Genomic DNA, 8,445 nt, shown 5'->3' with positions numbered 1-8,445 from the left:
TGCCAAATGTTATATTAGTTCATTAATCTTTAAAGCTTTAAACTTGTTCATGCTTTGCACAATACACCTTTTGCTCTCTAGTGCTACAGGAATTATTTTTTCTGTCATTATTGGTGGCGGCGCATTCTAAATCTATGAGCTTAGTAGTCTCATTGATAATGGTTGAAAAGTGCATGAAAATGATTGGAAAGATTATAAGTAGGGCTGTCAAAATAACTGATTAATTTTGATTAATTAATTTGAGAAAAAATAACTGATTAAAAAAATTAGTGCAGATTAATCGATTCCGTATGATCTTTGACCCCGAGCCGTTCTAGTCAGTAAAAATTAGACTGTAAAATGAAGGAGAGAGAAGAAAATGTGCTGCCTGGATCATTGATTGGAACATTTACTTTTAAAAAACGGCCTGATGGTGTCGAATATAAAGTCCTCTGCAATGTCTGCAGCAAGGAATTTGCATATCACCGGAGTTCATCAACTCTATAGTCGCACATCAATGCAAAGAAATAAGTGTTGACATTGAGGGGAGTGTTAATTTATTTTCATTGTGTCCCCTAGGTTATATCTGTGGCCTGAAATGCCTTGTATGTGAAAAAAAAAACTTCTTCCCGAAGCACTTTTGAATTTATTTCCTCAGCATATCAGGTCATATCATAGATTATTACGGCCATTATTTATATAACAGTGAAAATAATAATAAAAGAGTTTTTGAACTTTAATGTCACTAATGCTGATTATTCAATGAATTCAAATTGAATTTAAATATTTAAAATACTTTCACAGCAAAAATATGTGCGATTTATTTAGATGAATTAATCACATAGTATGTAATTAATTAGATTTTTTTTTTATCGATTGACAGCCCTAATTATAAGATATGAATCTGTATCCAATTGGCCTTAACTTTTTAACTGTTTATAATTAAACAGGCCAATATACATCACACATATTCTTTCAAAATCAAACACAGACAAATGATTTCCACCTTGACAAGGAGGAAGTCGGTGAAAAGGCTTTTTCTAGCTCCCCCAAGTTAAATGACTATGTGAGAAGTTCTTAATATTTAGCAATATTGATTGGGTCATTGTTTAAATTAAATTGATCAAACCTTATATCACCCTGTGATAGAATTTGATGTTGCTCTGAGAATATCAATGTCTACAGAGACAATGTATCGCAGTTTGATGTCCAAAGAAATATTATCATATATCAATGACAGGCGTCATTTAAAAAATTAGGATATTATGTATGGAATGAAGAACCATGGTAACGGAATGAAAGTTAAATAAATAGAGGTTTCTCAGTAATTAATTATAAGTAATTCAACAATACCTGTGTTCAACAACTGTATATGTCTATGTTTGAGTAGCATAGCTAAATAAACAGCTTGTCATACTTGAGTAAAAAGCTAACCCACTGGGACCAGTTTTTCCTCAATACAACACAGTATGAACAAAAACTACACAGTTTCCCTTTAAATTGATTTCTTTTTACCTCTTGAATAACCCTGAGCAAACAGAGAAGCCAGCCATGGCTGAGGTGGCTAACCTCCACACCCCGGTCAGTGAATAATACATGATCCCACTCAGCTTGTGTCTGCGATCGAGGTGCCTCAATGCTGTCGTAAAAGTTTGCTTTTATTCTCCCACGGCTTGTGTGCTGCTTTTGCTCTGTGCGTTTGTCAGGAGTCTGTCTCCTTGTAACAAGCACTCCTCTAGCTTGAGGCAAAAGTGTGAAGCACAGTGTTTTTAAGAGGCCCCTTTAAACCTCTGTTTATGTCCTCTTTATGAGAAAAACACCAGTACAGTGCTTGCCCCAGCCTTTGCCCGATATTGAACGGGAATCGTTTCACTTTCTGACGGCGAACGGTCCTGTGGAGCTGATGAAAACACGGATACATATTTCATACGCCGTCCACCCGCGGGTGCAGGAAGCTCGGAGATGATTCACGCCGGCGATGAGTCAGAGCGGCACGAGACAGGCGGACCCTCCGACAGCCTCCGGAGCGAGCATCTCGAGGCCTCTGGTGCCCACCCCTAAACCCAGCGAGAGTTGACCTCTGACCCCCATGCCATTTTTCAAATTAGAGTCAAAATTTCAGGCCGCCAGAAAGTCACCGTGTGTGTGTATATCGTATGTGTGTGTGTGTGTGTGTGGTGTTTGTGTGGGCTGGGGAATGTAATGCATTTGCATAATACCGTCTTCTAGGCATAATTTACATAATAACCAATGCTGACATCTGGTAACATAAACAGCTATGCTGGATTCGTTCTTCCTCCAGAAACATTTCATATGTGTGACGGGTAGGAGTGGGGTAAGGCTAGGGGGTCACCTGATTCATTCACCTGACGTGTCATTCACGTGACCTGTTGTAGCAGGTAGATAGCTACCGGGTTGCAGGCCCTTTGTTTAAATTGAAGGCGCGGCAAACACAGTGGTGAGAGCACTGTTTTGCGTGTGGATTTTGGCCGGGCGGTGATTTAACAGAGCGGGTAAGGTGAAGTTTATTTTAAAGCCGTTCACGCATATAGCCGTTTAAGATGCTCACCAGCATTTCGTATCCGTCTGATTTCTACTCACAGTACACTGCAGTCATCCTGCCCGTTTGCTTCCCTGGGCTTTTGTGCAACATTATCTGCAGGTAGTAAAACATTTTCATTGCCTTGTTTGTAACAAACAGTGTCTTACCAACGAATGATTTTGTATGTATTTTAAACCGTAGTTCGCTTGGATTTGTTGGTTCCGAGCAAGAGGTCAGCCGACTAAATGCGTGCAGTTGCGGGGGATTTTAAAGAGGTAAATTAATTAAAGCTGTGGTACATTTTAATAAGGGGAATGTATAACTGTTGTGTATTGACTGTGTAACCTATATATCATGTAAACCATGTAGTGGGCAGGAAACTGATGGTTTTGTTTGTGACTTTCAGGAACGACCTGTAGCCACTGTTTTTCCCACCACCATTGATTGTGTAGCCTATCATGTATTGTGATGCCTTACCTAAACCGACGATATAGTGGTAGCTCGTTTGTATAGGTATCCTAGCTCATATCGATAGTACATCCATACTGGTATCTTATTTGATCTAAACCTATTGATAGTCCATCCACACTGGTAGCTTGCAGTCCTATTGATGGCCCACCCACACTGATACCTGTCGGTGATCCAAACCTAGTCCATTCATACTGGTAGCGTGTTTGATTTAAAGCTTGGTCATTCATACTGGTAGCGTACTTGATCCAAACCTATTGATAGTCCATTTATACTGGTAGCGTGCAGCCATATTAATAGCTTATCCACACGGGTAGTTTGCTTGGTGTCTTAAGCTAGAGTAGCAGCGGTCATACTGGAGCTGTGGCATTAGGCCTATTTACGTATGTGCGTACTTTGTGTGTGAAACCACCTCCAAGTTGTGTTTGTTTTCTTTATATTTTGGTGGTGAGGCTTATTCTTTTCTTTGTTTTCCTTTTCATCCTTGCCATGATTACTGTGTGTGTGCCCTATTTGGGGGTTGAAATATTTGCTTGAAGATTATGATTTCAATGGTTTGCCTTTGTTTTGTAGTGGGTACCCTATACTGAATACGGCTTAATACTACAACAGTATTGATTAGAGTACATCTATCTATTCATCCAGCTTTTATACCATGACAAACTACGTCAAAAAATAAAAGTGCTTTATTTTTGTACACAGTCTCCTACTCCATTCATTCAGTTGAATACACCCTAGTGGGGAATTCTGGGTAATCTAGACCTGTGGTTTAATGGTGACTAGGTAAGCTTAATCGTGTAGGAGTCACATATGTCTGTTCTATTTCTCTGGTTCATCAATTTAAGAGTGAATACACTTCTCTACTGAATATGTGGTGTTAGATTGATTCTGCAAATTTATGCTGGTTTTAATATCGAAACATAATCCTTGCTGTACAATGCATGGCAATATAATTAAGATCACTTTTGACTGACCGACTTTCTAAACTTACAACTACCCACTTTTAATCAGAGTTGGCCATTTTGTGAATCCAAGTTAGTTTGCATCAGTGCCTTTGAATACATTATTTTAACAAATGATAGGACTACATCCATTCCACTACATCCATTTCAAACAAGACATGGAATGGATTCTCAGCATGTAATATACTTCTTGAATCCACAGGGGTCTGAAAATGAAATTACACTTTCAGACCCTGAATAAGAATTCTTATGTACTATGGCACTGCGGATGTGTGGTATTCTCCCTTCACTTTCAGTGTGTGTCGTTATTGTGACACCAAACAGAGTGACACTGGGGACAAATATCCAGACTGTGTCAACATCGCCATCACTCCACTAACTGATCCCTTCCCATAGGAAGTCCTGTCTTCATGACCAGAGAAATCCTAAGATGATTTTCCCCCCCTCCTATGCCACAGGGGTGAGTACAGAAAACGTATTCAAGCTGAACAAACTGTGTGATGAATGCTGTGAGGTGAGCTGTTAGGACTAATAATAGGGTGCTGTGCGATATGCCCATGCTGTGGAGCCTGCAGGTAATGACCAAGCTCTAAGAGATTTAAAGAAGACCTTTAGATGGCTTCCTGTGGACGAGAGCGCCTCATAAAGAAGGTAGATTGAGCCATAAAACAAGAGGGTGTTGTGGCTGGAAAGAGGGGATGTTCGGGTGGGGTAGGGTAGTGTGAGGTGGGGTGGGAAGGGGAGGAGGTGTTGGTTTGGTGGTGATGGGGGTGGTGGTGGTTCCCCGTGAGAGTGATAGCATCAACGAATGGCTTTCCTTTCCCCTTCACCCAGCAGATTGGTTATGGGGTGATAATGTGCCGTGAGCTTCTGCCTCGCTTCGCTGTCTTATGTGGCTGCATCGTTTCGCGTCACACACGTTGCGCAGCACACAGACCGTAGAGAGGCCGGGACCAATCACAGACTGGAGACTGCATTCCGGGCGAGAGCTCTTAGCAGCAGCAAGGCACTGTAATGGCCAACAAATGTCACAAACTAGAAATGATGGCTCCCCTTTGATGTGAATCGCTTGTTGTTAGAAGGACCAGGGTGGATCAATTCCTTATTTTGTGGGGGCCATTATAGGGCCAGTGTCGACGTCTGGGTCTTTTGGGTAATGGGAAAGCTCAGGAATATTGTCTACTGAGAAAAAAAGTGAATGAAATAATATCAAAGTAGCGCACAAGCCAGGAAAGGCTACAAGGATTGGCAGAGGTTTATAAGACAGTAGTTCGTTCAAGGGACAGCACAGCATTTCGATAAAACTGGTCATTATTTTGCAAATCCTCTCTATATTGGGGTTGTTCTAACACCTCTAACTGGGCACAGGGTTTCCTGGTCCCTGCTACACACATTGTTCAGGCTCGTGGAAAGACAGGCGGGTTTGATGAGCGAAAAAATTTAGTGCACTGGGAGTGCTTTTGCGCCCAGTGCACGATACCAATTTGTTCCGCCAACACGGCCAGCCACCTCATTTACGGCCCTGTGACGTTCTCACTGGGCCTAACCCCCTCCCAGCTACTATTTACATTTTGATGGGAGGCATGTACTGATACGCCCAAGGTCACCCTCTCCTATGAGCCATGGGACTGCTCCAGCACCAGGTGACATGAGAGAGAGAGATTGGGGACTCCATACATCTTTATGTTTTTTTTTTTTTTTTATATTAAATTTTTCTTTCCTCCCTCCATGGAGCAGCAACAGCCAGTGATCTCCCTGTGACACCACCACCATGCAATGACTAGTGCATGATAGCCTGGGTGTTCCCATGCTGCCTTGTGCGCGATTTGATTCACGCTGCTAAGGCAGCCTGGAGACCATGGAGCAAATTTTCGCCTGAGATAGGGAACCAATCACAGAACAGGGGGGAAAGCAAGACGATGATGAGCTATGCACAGACGCATTTGATAGACATCCGTGGCACCCAATAAACGGATCTGGGCATTTTTTTTCAAATACGAGAAAATTAACGTTTGGTTCCCAGACCACGTCTCATTGAGAAGTGGTGGCGCTAGCCAGGCTAAGTGCATGATGCAAAGGCACACCGCTCGTGGTTGTTCTCATACTGTTTTTTTCGAGAGAGATTGCCTAATCATAATCAGTTTCGCAATAGCCAGCTGTGACAATGAGGTGACAATCAGGTGTTACCGCTCTGTGTGTGTGTGTGGATGGCCGAGAATAAGGATAATCTGAACTGAATGCTCCATTCGTTGCCACACTCATCTATAACTATGGTGGTGGTGGAATGAAAAGAGATGTCCACTTTTGTCTCATAATTGCTCAAATTGTTCATCTTTGAACGAGAGTCTCTGCATCTCGAGTGGACAAAGATGTCTGCCACGAAACAATCACCTGGGCTGAATGAGCAATCAGGTGATTCATAGCACCATTTCAAGGAGGTGGTTCTTCTTTTAGCGTAAAGACACAAACTCCTCCATATCTGTGTGGAAAGGAGAACACACTTTAAAACTTTATTAGGGCTTAAACCATTTTAAACTAAATTGCTGCTTTTTTTTTTTTTTTTTTTTTTTTTTTTTAAATGGCGACCGAAAGCCCCACTTCAAATGGGGCTGAATGTGGTTAACTCATTTGAAAGCGCAACAAGGTGATCGCGCACCAGCTGCGAGAGAAAGGGCCCTGCCTCAGTCTCTCCCAAAACCCCCACTACTGTTTGGAACATATCAAATACACCGTCGTCCACTCGTCGTCCCCACAAATCAAGCTTGGTTTTAAATGCAGCGACTTTATCTGCCAGTTTAAAGACAGTCGTCATTCTCCCCTGGAGTGACAGGTTGAGGTCATTAAGCAACCCGAATATGTCACACAGGTAAGCGAGTTTTGACACCCAGTCCATCACTAAAATGTGCAGCTAACGGTGACTTTTTTTCTGTAAGAAATCTCTGCAGCGGCTCTCGCAGCTCAAACACTCTGGCCAGTGACCTGCTAAAGATGCTTGTTTTTTGTTGCTCATTCTAGCAGTTTAGCTAACTTCGTGTGACACTACAGTTCGCCAAGAAGGTGAAGTGAGCTGACCTGAGGCTGCGCAGCGCTGAAGGCAATATGTAAAAGTGTTGAAGGCGGGACAGACAGACGTAAGAAAATAGACCTTGCAAACATGCATGCAATCAAACAACTGCATATAGGCCTATGACATGTAAAAACGTGACATTATTGCGAATTAAATTTTGTTTAGTTAGCATGCATTTTTTTTTTTTAAACTCATGTCGTAGGCTACGGCCCGGCCCGGTGGTTGGGGACCGCTGCCTTACATGACATGGCCCAGTGTCCTTGTAACATGCATGCAAGTCTATCTAGCACAGCTAATATTAATATCAGTGACTCCCGTTTAAGTTTGTCACCCAACAAAGCTAGATATGAGTTTTTATACATGTGTTTCCATGTCATACTTCAGTCTTTCAATGGATTGTAAATGATTGTAAATAAATTTAGGTCCGTGGCTCTCTAAAAGAGCCTCTTGTGCTCTAACTTTTACAGAGTCTTAACAGCTACTGTACCATTGTCTCCATTCTGAGTTTGACGGGCGTAGTAACAACTAGATGTACCGCAGAGTGGTACAAAATATGACCGCCGCCCAGTCCAGCACATTTCCACAAAAATAAATCACGCTGAAAGGCCTATATGATTCTAACTGTCTCACTAAATTGCATTATCCACACTCAATTCTCACTGGTATCTGCTAGACAACAAGTACCAAAACATGATTAGTTCATAGATTTCACATGTAAAATTCATTTTATACAACCCCACCCCCATCTTGCCTGTTCATAATTCTGAGAAATTCTTGTGTGGGGCAGCCGTGCCCTACTGGTTAGCGCTTCGGACTTGTAACCGGAGGGCTGCCGGTTCGAACCCCGACCAGTAGGAACGGCTGAAGTGTACGGTGTTCATTTTAGGACATCCTCAGACTCCGTTGTCAGACTCAGAAAAACATCGGTCATCTTCAGACAAAACTGCCTCAGCGTCAGAACAACCAGACTCAGGTGTCAAGACTCAGAAAAACATCTGTCACCGTTCAACACAGCAATTATCGGCTAACATCGTTTAAAAGCTGAGAAAAAGCTCTTTCATGTGACATCACTTGTGATGTCTGTGTGATGAATAGGCTACTTCGCGAGTAGTTCAACTGGGAAGAATGGGTGAATGGGCCGCACTTTCTTGCGATGTCACTTTCTCCACTGCGTAAAAGACTAAATTAATTTGCGCTGTGAATGCTAAGATTATTTTGACAGGCCGCAGGCTAAATAAAAATCGCTATTAGTAGGACACAAAGCAGAATATTGAAAGAAGGGGGCACCAAGGTCACCGTGGCCTGTAAACCTATGATTTTCAAAGGGGCTTCACGCAAGGGGCTACCACGGCCGTCGTGGCCGCCGTGAAATTCCTACCCTGCCAGTGACAGAATAACGTATTAAGCATAATATTAAACTCACCGTT

General features: G+C 42.3%; 1 long non-coding RNA gene across 1 annotated transcript; it reads left to right on the top strand.

Moving 5' to 3' along the window:
• Positions 1–2,453: 2,453 nt before the first annotated feature.
• On the top strand, positions 2,454–3,677 carry LOC125310693. Its single transcript, XR_007196336.1, has 4 exons — positions 2,454–2,492; positions 2,583–2,641; positions 2,723–2,796; positions 2,928–3,677. It is a non-coding gene; the product is annotated as an uncharacterized LOC125310693 (long non-coding RNA).
• The last annotated feature ends 4,768 nt before the right edge of the window (positions 3,678–8,445 follow it).

The sequence above is a fragment of the Alosa alosa genome, chromosome 17 (genome assembly GCF_017589495.1).
Source record: "Alosa alosa isolate M-15738 ecotype Scorff River chromosome 17, AALO_Geno_1.1, whole genome shotgun sequence".
NCBI lineage: Eukaryota > Metazoa > Chordata > Actinopteri > Clupeiformes > Clupeidae > Alosa > Alosa alosa.
Note: the sequence above shows the minus strand (reverse complement) of the source record. Positions and strands in the feature narration are given on the sequence as shown.